Source organism: Pongo pygmaeus, chromosome 21, assembly GCF_028885625.2.
Source record: "Pongo pygmaeus isolate AG05252 chromosome 21, NHGRI_mPonPyg2-v2.0_pri, whole genome shotgun sequence".
NCBI classification, from domain to species: Eukaryota; Metazoa; Chordata; class Mammalia; order Primates; family Hominidae; genus Pongo; species Pongo pygmaeus.
In genome coordinates, this window is record NC_072394.2 from 8773858 (window position 1) to 8787745 (window position 13888).

At 36.9% G+C, this 13888-nt stretch overlaps 1 protein-coding gene and 1 pseudogene across 4 annotated transcripts in view; both read left to right on the forward strand.

The window, feature by feature from the left end:
- MACROD2 (mono-ADP ribosylhydrolase 2) overlaps positions 1 to 13888 on the forward strand; it is a 2112402-nt gene that overhangs the window by 135813 nt on the left and 1962701 nt on the right. The gene's annotated exons all lie outside the window — the stretch shown is intronic.
- LOC129022077 (aminoacyl tRNA synthase complex-interacting multifunctional protein 1-like) lies at positions 567 to 1507 on the forward strand (annotated as a pseudogene).

The following is a 13888-nucleotide window of genomic DNA, read 5'->3' on the forward strand; positions in this document are numbered from 1 at the left end:
CACCCGTAGAAGACAGTGAACTTAATCTATTAATGTGTGTGTTCTGACTGCTCCATCAACTGGCTGATCCCCCACCTCTTTCTCTGCCCTTGGGCCTGCTTATTCTTTGAGAAACAACAGTATTGAAATTAGGCCAGTTATAACTCTGCAGTGGCCTCCAAGTGTTCAAGTGAAAGGAAGAGTCACATGTCTCCCACTTTCAATCAAAAGCTGGAAATGATTAAACATAGTGAGGAAGACATGTCAAAAGGAAAGAGGCCAAAAATGAGGCCTCTTGCACCAGTTGGGAGAGTTATGAATGCAAGTGAAAAGTTCCTGGAGGAAATTAAAAGTGCTACTCCAGTGAACACATGAGTAGTAAGGAAGTGAAACAGCCTTGTTGCTGATATAGAGAACGTTTTATTGGTCTGGATAGATGATCAAATCAGCCACAATATTCCCTTATGCCATAGCCTAATTGTAAGGCCCTAACTCTCTTCAATACTGTGAAGGCCAAGAGAGGTGAGGAAACTCCATAAGAAAAGTTTTCTTGCTGAGGCTGCCTCAGAACCCCTGTCCACTGCTTCATGATTTTCTGTTGTCTCTTGGCAAAAATGGCAAATAATGATGCTGTTCTGAAGAGGCTGGAGCAGAAGAGGCAGAGGTGGATCAAATCATTGAATATCTTAAGCAGCAAGTTGCTTTACTTAAGGAGAAAGCCATTTTGCAGGCAATTTTGAGGGAAGAGAAGGAACTTTGAGTAGGAAATGCCAAACTGAAGGAAGAAATTGAATTGAAACAAGAGGTAATTCAGGCAGAAATTCAAAACAGAATGAAGCAAATACCATTTCCATCTGGTATTCCACTGCACGCTAATTATGTGGTTTCTGAACGTGATACAATCTACACCAGTAACAACCATATCTTCTGGTATCGAAGAACAGATAAAAGCAGGAGCAGGAGAAGAAGAGAAAGCAAAAGAGAAAATTGAAGAGAAAGGAGAGAAGGAGAAAAAACAGCAATCAGTAGCAGGAAGCACCAACTGTAAGCCAATAAATGTTTCCCATCTAGATATTTGAATTGGTTGCATCATAACTGTCAGAAAACACCCTGATGCAGATTCTTTGTATGTAGAAGATGTAGTTGTTGGGGAAATAGTCCCAAGAACAGTTGTCAGTGGTCTGGAGAATGATGTTCCTCTTGAACAGGTGCAAAATCAGATGGTGATTTTACTTTGTAACCTGAAACCTACAAAGATGAGGGGAGTATTATCTCATGCAGTGATCATGTGTGCTTGTTCACCAGAGAAAGTTGAAATCTTGGCCCTTCCTAATGGAGACAGAATTACTTTTGATGCTTTCCCTGGAGAGCCCAACAAGGAACCAAGTCCTAAGAAGACTGGGGAGCAGATCCCACCTCATTTTTATACTATGATGAGTGTGTGGCTGTATACAAAGGAGCTCCCTTTGAGATGAAAGGGAAGGGATTGTGTAGGGTTCAAACTATGAACAGCAGTGGAATAAAATAAAACAAAATGCCTCATTATTGAAATACATTGGAGAAAACCTTATAAAAAGGAATGTATTTTCCACTTGTACCTAAAAAAATAATAATAACAGGAAAGTTTGAGGCTACCAGAGGTTTATGAGGTTTAAGAAAAGAAGCTATGTCCATAACATAAAACTGCAAGGTGAAGCTGCAAGTACTGATGTAGAAGCGTGAGGCAAGTTATCCAGAAGACCTAGCTAAGATAATTGATGAAGGTGGCTACAATAAACAACAGATTTTCAGTGTACATGAAACAGCCTTTTACTAGAAGATGATACCATTTAAGACTTTCATAGCTAGAGAGAAGAAATCAATGCTTGGCTTAAAGTGTCAAAGGACAGAGTGACACTCTTGGTAGGGGTTAACGCAGCTGGTGACTCTAAGTTGAAGCCAGTGCTCATTCAACATTTACAAAATCCTAGGGCCCTTAATATTGATGCTGAATCTACTCTGTCTGTGTTCTATAAGCAGAATCACAACGCCTGGATGATGCGTATCAATTTGTTGCATGGCTTACTGAGTATTTTAAGCCCACTTTTGAGACCAACTGCTCAGAAAAAAAGATTCCTTTCAAAATATTACTTTTCATTGACGTTGCACCTAGTTACCCAACAATTCTGATGAAGATGGAGAAAGAGCAGTCATGTTAACACAACATCAGTTCTTCACCCCATGCACCAAGGAATAATTTCAACTTTTATTATCTAAGAAGTATATTTTATAAGGCTATAATTGCCATAGATAGTGTTTCCTTTGATGGATATGGACAAAGTAATTGAAAAGGTTCTAGAGAAAGAAGTAAACATTCTAGATGCCATTAAGAACGTTTGTAATTCATGGAAGGAGGTCACAATATTAACACAAACAGAAATTTGGAAGAAGTTGATTCTAACCCTTGTGGATGACTTCGAGGTTCATCCAAGTTCAAGGCTTCAGTGGAGGAAGTCATAGCAGATATCGTGGAAATAGCAAGAGTATTAGAATTAGAAGTGAAAGTCTGAAGATGAACTGAATTATTTCAATCTTGCAATAAAACTTGAACTGATGAGGAGTTGCCTCTTATGGATAAGTAAAGAAAGTAGTTTCTTGAGATGGAATCTAGTCCTGGTGAAGATGCTGTGAATATTGTTGAAATGACAACATAGAACTTGGAATATTACATAAACTTAGTTGATAAAGCAGAGCAGGGTTTGAGAGGATTGACTGCAAATTTGAAAGAAGTTCTACTGTGAGTAAAATGCTATTAAATAGCATGACATATTGTAGAGAAATCTTTCATGAAAAGAAGTAAATCGATGTTTTAAATTTCATTGTCTTATTTAAGAGATTACCACAGCAAACCCAACCTTTAGCAACCACTACCTTGATCGGTCAGTAGCCATCAATATCAAGCCAAGACCTTCTACCAGCAAAAAAATTATGACTTGCTGAGGACTCAGATGATTGTTAGCATGTTTTGGCAATAAAGTATTTTTTAAAGTAAGTTATGTGCATTGTGTTTTTAGACATAATGTCATTGCACACTTAATAGACTACAGTTTAGTGTAAACATTATTTTATATGCACTGGGAAACCAAAAAATTTGTGTGACTCGCTTTATTGCAATATTTGTTTTATAAAAGTGGTCAGGAACTGAACCTGCAGTATCTCTGAGGTATGCCTGTAATTCGGTGTTCATAAAATATACCAAACTGAGAAAGACAATGTCATTGTGTCTACAAGAATCTTACCATGGGGACTCGGTTAAAGTGGGTCACCCAAATCTACCAAGAGGTAGATTTTCTTACATTTTTATGAATGGGTCTGATTAGCAGAGGAAAAAATTGATAAAAAATATGTGTGGCAAGAATAGTAGGAAAAATGTTGGACATTTTTTGTTTTTAAACCAAGAAAATATCTAGGCCGGGCGCGGTGGCTCACACCTGTAATCCCAGCACTTTGGGAGGCCAAGGTGGGTGGATCACCTGAGGTCAGGAGTTCAAGACAAGCCTGGCCAAGATGGTGAAACCCCATCTCTACTAAAAATGGAAAAATTAGCTGGGCGTGATGGCGGGAGCCTGTAATCCCAGCTACCCGGGAGGCTGAGGCAGAGAATTGCTTGAACCCAGGAGGTGGAGGTTGCAGTGAGTCGAGATTGCACCACTGCACTCCAGCCTAGGCAACAAAGTGAGACTCCATCTCAAAAAAAAAAAAAAAAAAAGAAAGAAAAAAAAGAAAAAGAAAGAAAATATCTACCTTTAGCATAGGAAAATTCATTATAGCAGCATATTCCCACTATTTTAATGGCCTGAAGAGAAATAGCACTATATTAGCAGTTCATAATTAACCCATAAGCAGGGCTTGTTGATCAGTATTTTTGGGGAAAAGAAGGCTTCACAGTCGGGATTTTTTGGTGCTAAATAGAATATACTCCTTTCAAATAAGAGCAAATTGGAATAAATTTGTCATTTTTTGGAGATAAATTATGAACATTTTAGATTAGTAGAATCTTCCTAATGATGAATTTCATTTCAAGGACAAGTTTTGTTTAAATTTTGTCTTCAAGATCTGTGAATATAGAAACTTTGAAATAATTGTGGGTTTTTGTTTTTTTTTTTTGAGATAGGATCTTGCTCTGTTGCCCAAGCTAGACTGAAGTAGCTCAATCATAGCTTACTGCAGCCTTGGACTTTTGGGTTCCAGTGCTCTTCCTCCCTCTGCCTCCTGAATAGCTGGGACTGCAGGAACGTGCCACCACACCTGGCTAATTTTAAAGAATTTTTTAGTAGAAACAGAGTTGCCTGGGCTATGTTGCTCAGGTTATGGAAGATTTTTTAAAAACTGTTTTCATATTGGATAATGACTTCTTTAAAATGTATACTCTTCACTTGAGTGGGGGATAAAGAGTTGTTTTCTGAAGTTTGGCTTGAGAAAACAACTGTTTGGCTTTTAAAATCCAAGTGGAAACATGTTTCAAATGAAATATTTTTTTATTTCTCTTATTTAAAACAAATATAGTTTATAGCCTTTATATATTAATAGTCAATCAAATAGCAGAACCATCTACATTTATCCAAAATATGTTAGATCAGTTTGTGTGTATTTTCATGTAAGTCAAATAGGCATTTGCTTATGAGGAGTCATTTAAATGCAGCTTTACAAGAAGTGGTACAATTGTCTGCAGCATTTCTTTATCTCAAAATAATTTGGATGAAATAACATCAGAAGATGTCAATTTAAATGTTCCACTTGAAATCCAGTTAGTTTTTGATTATTCACACTAATGGAAGGAGAGTGTAGGCATGTAGACTCCCAAGAGACCTTTAATCCAAAAGTTACTTTTTAGCATTTGAAGATATTTGGGTAATACATTTGGATAATGGTGTGTTTCATGTCCTTTGGCTTTTTTAATTTAAAAAATTTTTTCAGAGACAGGATCTCACTCTGTCACTCAGGCTGGAATACAATGGCACCATATAGCTCACTGCAGCCTTGAACTCTAGGGCTTAAGAGATTCTCGGCCGCGTGCGGTGTCTCACGCCTGTAATCCCAGCACTTTGGGAGGCCGAGGCGGGTGGATCATGAGGTCAGGAGATCGAGACCATCCTGGCTAACACGGTGAAACCCCGTCTCTACTAAAAATACAAAAAATTAGCTGGGCGTGGTGGTGTGCGCCTGTAGTCCCAGCTGCTGGGAAGGCTGAGGCAGGAGAATGGTGTGAACCCAGGAGGCGGAGCTTGCAGTGAGCCAAGATCGCGCCACTGCACTCCAGCCTGGGCGACAGAGCGAGACTCTATCCAAAAAAAAAAAAAAGATTCTCCCACCTCAGCCTCCAGAGTAGCTAGGACTACAGGTGTGTGCCATCATACCTGGCTAATTAAAAATTTTTTTTTGTTGAGACAGGGTCTCACTATGTTGTCTAGGTTGGTCTTGAACTACTGGGCTCAAGCGATCCTCCTGCCTTGGCTTCCCAAAACATTGGGCATACAGGCATGAACCACCATGCCTGACCCTTTTGACTTTATTGACAGCCTTTGAATTTTAAGTAAATGCTGAAATCTATGTGGCTTACCGGCGTATATATAGGAGACTTTATAGTTCTTTCTTTAGATCTTTGGATTTCGTTAAGAGACAGAGCACTTTACAGGACCCTTTGTTTCTCAGATATACATATAAACAGCAACACATTTGAAAGATAAATTCCAACTAATGATTAATGTTCTTTGCAGAGAATAACAAAATACATATTAATTACTTAGGGTTCTATTTGTACTTTACTTTCATAGTTAGAAATCTGTTTCTTTTTCTTTCTTGTTTTTAGAGGCAAAGTTTTACTCTGGCACCCAGGCTGGAGTGCAGTGGCTCAATCTTAGCTCACTTCAGCCTTGAACCCCCCAGGCTCAAGCGATCCTCTTTTCTCAGCCTCCTGAGTAGCTGGGACTACAAACACATGCCACTGTGCCTGGCTAATTATTTTTATTTTTATTTGTAGAGTTGGGGTTGCTTTGTTGCCCAGGCTGGTCTCGAACTCCTGGCTTCAAGTGATCCTCCTGCCTTGGTCTTCCAAAGTGTTGGGATTATAGGCAAGAGCAGTGCACTGCACCTGGCCAGAAACTTGTTTAAGTAAAATGACTGTATTAGTCAGGGTTCTCCAGAGAAACATAACGTACGTGTGTGTGTGTGTGTGTGTGTGTATGGAATTGGCTCACATGATCACATGATTATGGAGGCTGACTAGTTACGAGATATGCAGTTGGCAAGCTGAGGAGGGTTGTTAGCCTTTTTGTTTTATTCAAAACATCAGTTGATTGGATGAGGCCCATCCCATTACCCTGAATAATGTTTGCCCAAATGTCTGGGCACCTTTTGGCCCAGTCAAGTTGATACATAAAATTAACCATCACAATGACCTACCTTAAAGTTCTTAGTTGGACATTTTGCATTTCTCATCAGGAACCTAGGCTAATTTACAACCTTTGATATTGATTTCAACCACAATATAGTTAATGAGTTATCAATGATGACAAATCATGATCATTTCCAATACAAATATTAACTCTGATTGTTTATAAATATGTTATTTTTCCCACATTGTTCTAGACAGTGGGACATAGAGGTAAACTAGGTAAAGGTGCTCACTTCCTGTAACTTATATTCCAGTGGGAGTGACAGATAATGCCCAATAAACAAATAAATGTATATTAAAATGTCAGGTAGTGATAAGCATAATGAAAAAATAAAACACAGTAAAGGGGTACCATTTCAGATAGGTTTGTTAGGAAAAGTCCTGAATGGGTGACATTTGTACAGAGATGTGAATAAAGTGAAGGAACAACTTATGTATACCTTGATAAGCACATATCTAACTAAAGTTTTTGGCATGGTTTAAGGTCTTTCTTTCATATATCTGTATTTTGCATACTGTGGTGCTACTCAGATATCTCCTCTATGAAAGCTTGTTGCCCCAACTTCTGGGAATACAATGGGCAGATACCCCACAGCTGTCAGCCCCTTCAGGGACTCTCTTAGCTGCAGGGTGCCAACTTGACTAACTAAGGTAACCCTTCTTCCCAGGATGGCCCACAGTCAGTGACTGATTGCTGTGGAAATACAGAGTCCTATCTATTTGGCCCAGCTAGAGACAACTCTGAAGGGCCATTCTAACTCCAGAGTTCCCTGCGGGGTCAGCCAAGACTGTTGGTGGATTTGGATCACAGTTTAACTTTTTCCTCTGTCCAAACCTGTTTCATTCCCCTCCCTTTTCATAGGTTTGATCCCAAAGGTACTCCTTAATATACCTCCTGCTAATCTTGGTCTAGAGGTCTGCTTCCCAGAGAACTCACCATTTACTATGAAGTTTTGTGAACCTACAGCTTATTTATGATCTTATCTCAGTAATACTTGGCAGCTGGTTTTATGTCAGGCCACGGTCTGCTTCCTGACAGAATCTTACATGTTAATATGAACCTTTCTTTTCTGACTCTAGCACTCTGAAAACTGACTTTATACCTACAACACAGTTTGGAAATTGCTAAAAAGCTTATGATTCCCCTAACCACTTTGATCTTATTATTTCACTGAAAGATATTTTAGAAGCATTGGTTTATCTTCACTACCTACAGGAGTCTAATATATTGTTTTATTTAACTAGAGTCTGGTCAACATTAATCTCTTTTTCGTTTACAAAGAGAATGATATGGCTGGGCGCAGTGGCTCACGCCTGTAATCCCAGCACTTTGGGAGGCCGAGGTGGACAAATCATGAGTTCAGGAGATCAAGACCATCCTGGCCAACATGGTGAAATCCTGTCTCTGCTAAAAATACAAAAATTAGCTGGGCGTGGTGGCGCGTGCATGTAGTCCCAGTTACTCAGGAGGCGGAGGCAGGAGAATCGTTTGAACCAGGAAGTCGGAAGTTGCAGTGAGCCAAGATCGCGCTACTGCACTCCCGCCTGGCGACAGAGCGAGACTCCGTGTCGAAAAAAAAAAAAAAGCTACAAATTCATGTCAGTGAATAGGGATTTTCAAATTATCTTCATGCTGCAAAAGGAGAGAAATCACTTTATAACATAACCATGAAGCTATTTCCATTAAATATTTAAGAAACGCAAAATTGTTGGTAATGGCAACAAAGTTAAACAATTTAATATGGGGGATTTTTAAAAGCAACTATGTTTAATTATTTCAGGGTTGCATATAACTTTTGAAAAATTAGTATATGATATAAATTCCCATTTACTCTGTAATTGGTATTATTTATGAAAGAACTTCATTCTTTCTGTATCAAGAAACATGGGGATTAGATTTGTAATTTACATAATCTATAAGCATCATCATGAATTCTTTTCAAACCTGACACCAAAGGTATTTAAGAAATCTCCATACCAATATCTGTCATGGACATAGATATACACATTCTTTATAAAATTTTAGTATGTGAAATACAGAAATATATACAGGGATAATAAATCATGATCTAGTAGAGAATATCCCAAGAATTTAAGATTGATTAAAATTTGAAAATCAGTGTAATTAATCATATTATCAGGCTTAAAATTAAAAACCAGCCAGGTGCTATGTCACAGTGCTTTGGAGGATTCAGATAGGAGAATCACTTGAGGCCAGGAATTTGAGATCAGCCTGGGCAACATAGGGAGACTCTGTCTCTACAATTTTTTTTTTTATAAATTAGCTGGGCATGGTGGAACATGCACCTGTAGTCTCTGCTATTGGAGAGGCTGAGGTGGGAAGATCACTTGAGCCCAGGAGCTCAAGGTTGCAATGAGCTGTGATTGCACCACTACACTCCAGCTTGGGTGACAGAGCAAGACTCTGTCTCTAAAAAAAGAAAAACCATATATTCCTTTCAATAAATACAGGAAAAGTGGTTGACAAAATTCACTATTTGCTCATGACAAAAACTCAGAAATCTAGTATTAGAAGGGAACTTAAGATTCCCTACCATTGATGTGAATTTGTGTCATTCTCTTTATCAGTGCAAATTAGAAGGGAACTTTAGGGATATCTCTGAAAAACTTTCAGTTAACATTGTACTTGATGAAAGACTGAATGCTTTCTCCCTTAGATTGGAAACAATGTAAGAATGTCCATGCTCACCATTTCAATTCAACATTATGCTGGTCCTAGCCAATGTAATAAAGGAAGAAAAATAAATAAAAGGCAGAATGGAAAGACATAAGTAAAATAGTCTTTATCTACAAATGACATGATCTTCTATGTAGAAAATTCTAAGGATTATACAAAAAATGCTGCTAGAACAAATAAGTGAGCTTAGCAAGGTCTCAGGATACAAGATTAATAAAGAAAAGTCAATCCTATTTCTATATAGTAGCAGCACTCAGAAATTTCCATTTCCAAGTGTTATTTTATTAAAAAAAAACTCAAAATGGATCATAGACTTAAATATAAGCACAAAAATGTGAAAGTTTTAGAATAATTCATAGAGGAATAAAAAGCTGGAGTTAGCCGGGGGCAGTGGTTCACGCCTGTAATCCTAGCACTTTGGGAGGCCAAGACAGACCTAGATGTAAATTCCAGACTTGCACTTGAATCACGTTCTTGCTACATATTATCTATGCAATCTCTGTTAAATTCTTTAGTTTTTCTTAGCCTCACTTTCTTACCTATAAAATGGAGATAATATCTGCTAGGAAGTGTTAATGTAAGGCAGCGGTTCTCCAAGTACGGTCCCTGGACCAGCAGCATTAGCGCCACCTAGAAATTTGTTAGAAATGGAATTCAGACCGACTGCTTCAAAAACTCAGGGTGGGTCACAGTAAATTGTGTTTTGCCTTTCAGGTGATTCTGATGCTCAAGTTTTAGAAGCATTGATGTAAGGATTGTGTGTATAGTGTGCTGAGTTTCACAGTGTTTGCTATGTACTAGGCACATGATTAATTTTAAAAACAAATGTCTACCCCAGCAAACCTATTCTCTTCCCTTGCACTATTTCTTCCAGAAATGCTTTCCCCATTTTTCTAAACCTTGACATTCAGGACCCAACTCAAATTCCATCTGCCCCCAGAATTCACTCCAAATCATAATAATTCTCTATCCCCAAACATAGCACTTAATAGCTAGACCTTTTGGTGCTCACTGGTGACCACTAGTCACATATGGCTATTGAGCACTTGAAACACAGCTATTATGCATTGAGATGTGCTTTAAGTGTAACATACACACTGGATTTCAAAGGCTTATTACAAAAAAGGGATGTATAGTTGACTCTTAAGCAATGCAAGAGTTAGGGGCACAGACCTTCTACACAGTTGAAAATGTGTGTATAACTTTTGGCTCTTTGAAAATTTAACTACTAATAGCCTACTGTTGACCTCCAGCCATATTGCTAACATAAACAGTTGATTAACACGTATTTTGTAGGTTATATGTGTTACATACTCTATTCTTACAACAGAGTAAGCTAGAGATAAGAAAATGTTATTAAGAAAGTCATAAGGACTTATAAGGAAATATATTTACTATCCATTAAATGGAAGTGCAGCATTATAAAGGTCTTCATCCAGTGAGTTTTATACTTTCATATGTTTTCACGTTACTAACCAGCATCCTTTTGTTTCAGCTTGAAGAACTCCCTTTAGCATTTGTTGTAAGGCAGGTCTAGAGGTGATTATTGTTTGACAAAGGCACCCTGAATACACAATGGAAAAAGGATAATTTTTTTCAAAAATGATGTCGTGAAAACTTTATATCCACCATGAAAATGAGAGAAATAATATTCTTATCCTACATCATATACAACAATCAACTCAAAATGGATTAAATATTTGAGCATATGACCTGAAACTGTGAAACTCCTAGAAGATAACATAGGGAAAAATCTCCATGACATTAGTTTTGGCAGTGATTTTTGGGATATTACACCAAAAGCACAGACAATAAAAGTAAGAATAAACAAGTGGGACTACACTAAACTAATAGGTTTCTGCTAAGCAAGGAAATAGCAGAGTGAAAAGGCAACCTATGAATTGGAGAAATATTTAAAAATCATGTATCTGATAAGGAATTAATATAAAAAATAAGAAACTTGTACAACTCAGTAAAAACAAAACACCAAAGATGGGCAAAGGACCTGAATAGACAGTTTTCCAAAGGACACATACAGTTGGCCAATAGGTATATTACAAGGTGCTCAGTCATCAGGGAAATGCAAATCAAAACCACAGTGAGATATCACTGCATACCTGTTAGAATGGCTATTATAAAGAAGAGACAAAAGAAAACAAGTGTTGGTGACAATGTGGAGAAAAGGGAACCTTATACATTGTTGTTGGGAATATAAGTTGGTACAGCCATTATGGAAAGAAAACAGTATGGAGGTTCCTTGAGAAATTAAAAATAGAACTCCCATATGATCCAGCAATCCCATTTCTGGGGACTCATCTGATGGAGATGAAATCAGCACATTGAAAATATATTTGTACTTCCAGGTTTATTGCAGCATTATTAACAATAGCCAAGATATGGAAACTACTGAAATGTCCATTGATGGATGAGTGCATACAGAAAATATGCTATTTATATGCAGTGGAATATCATTCAGCCTTTAAAAAGAAGGAAATTTCTGTTATTTGTGACAATAGTGAAATACATTATGTTAAGTGAAGTAATTTAGGCACATAATGACAAATACTGCAGGATCTCATTTATATGTGGAATCTAAAATAGTTGATCTCATAGAAATTTTAGAGCATGCAATTTAGTATGTACAGCATGGAATAGTGGTTGCCAGTGGCTGGGTGGGGGGAAAATGGGAAGCTGTTGGTCAAAGCATAGAAGCTTTAAGTTATAAATAAATTTTGGAAACCTAATGTATTGTATGGTGACTATAGTTAATAAGAATGTACTTGAAATTTGCTAAGAGAATAGATCTTAAGTTTTCTGAACACACACACACACCCACACACATACACACGTGGTAACTATGTGCGATTAGGGATGTGCTAATTAGTTTGATTGTGGAAATCATTCCACAATGTATACATATATCTAAACATTTTGTACACCTTAAATATGTATAAATTTTGTCAATTATACTTCAATAAAGCTATAAAAACTTTTCTGTTCTGAAGGAAAACATAAAGATTATATTTTAGAAGAGTAATGAGAAATAAATTTTCCTGGATAATTTCATTGCTTTGTCTACAAAGAAAGGAAGAAAATACCTTTTCCATTAAAAACAAAAAAAAAAATATCAGATGTGCTTACTGATTCTGAGAAGTCATTTATGATAAACACAGCAAAATAATATAAATATTATGTTACCTGTTTATCGTTTAGAATATTTTTGAGTGTGGCATTATACATAGTCTCAAACTCCTGACCTCAGATGATCCACCCGCCTCAGCCTCCCAAATTGCTGGGATTACAGGCGTGAGCCATTTCGCCCAGCTGCCCTTTAATCTTTATAACAAATATGCATCATAGGTGTTATCTCCTTTTATAGATGAAGAAAGGCAAATGTTAAGACCAAAACAAAACTAGCAAGTAGCAGAGCTAAGATTCAAACACAGATATTTCTGACTCCAAAACCTAAGTTTTTAACTGTACTGCACTATAGAGAAAACTGGTTTTACTCATCTCTTCCTATTTTATGGATGAAGAAATTTCTCCATACTTATATATTTTATGTAGAAATAAAAATTGTAAACAATTTTTTAAGCTGTAAGATGACATTATTGATTTGTATTTTTTGCAATATTGGTATAATTTCAATACTTCTGTAAAGTTTGAGGCTCTACTATTTTGAGATAAACAGGATATAAAGGACAATATTTAATCAAATCTGTGAAGTAGTAAATAGAATATTTTATAACAGTTTTCGTATGCACAGCATATTAAAAGAAAGTTTTGAGTTACAGATTGAATATCCCCAATCCAAAAATCCAGCTTCCAAATCTGAAAGTTTTTGAGCGCCAACATGACACTATAAGTAGAAAATTTCACATCTGACTTCATGTGAAGGGTCGCAGTCAAAATGTAGGCACACAACACAAAGCATCTTCAAAGAAAAAATAAAATTGTCTTTAGGCTTTGTTTATAATATATATACATAAAAAATGCATTAAGTGTTTAGACTTGGGTCCCATCCCCAAGATATCTCATTTTATATATATGCAAATATGCCAAAAATCTGAAAAAGATCAAAATTCAAAACACTTCTGTCTCAAGCATTTTGGATAAGGGACACTCAACCTGTAGTAAGGAAGATGCCTATAGTTGATAAAATATTAAGTTTGGTGGGATTTAATGAAATAAAAATACTGTGACATGATTCATGCAAAGTGATTTGTCATTTACTAGGATTTTGACCATTTCTAGGTAAATTCTGGCTTTCTTACAGAGTAGATGTTCAGAATATGAATTTGCATTTACTGTTTTTAAGGAATGATCACTGTTTTCATTACACTATAAAAACATGTAAATGATAAACTTTTTAATGTGAAGAGGTAGTTTTTTCTATTATTAGTTCTATAAACAAATGCCTGAAGATATAGTTGTAAGAAAGTTCCCAAACCAATATTCTTATCTTGACTCTGAACGTAGCATTTGATTTGGCCTGATTCATACAACTAGAAAGGGGTTAATGTTTACATAGGGTGTGAGAGCTCTGCCTATAATTGTTACACATCTTGCAGATGAACCCTGTATTTTTAATATACATATACCCATATCTTTTTAGTCTTAATGTTTTAAAGTATCAACTTTCTTTTTTCTTTTTTTGCTTCAGAGGGTGGTAGGATAGAGCTTGTGTGTACCTCAGCGCCAGCTGCGGCCAAATGACTTCCAACCAACACCTGTGGGTGGGAGCTGGCTGGTTTTCCTTTCATTGTCAAGCCTGGGCA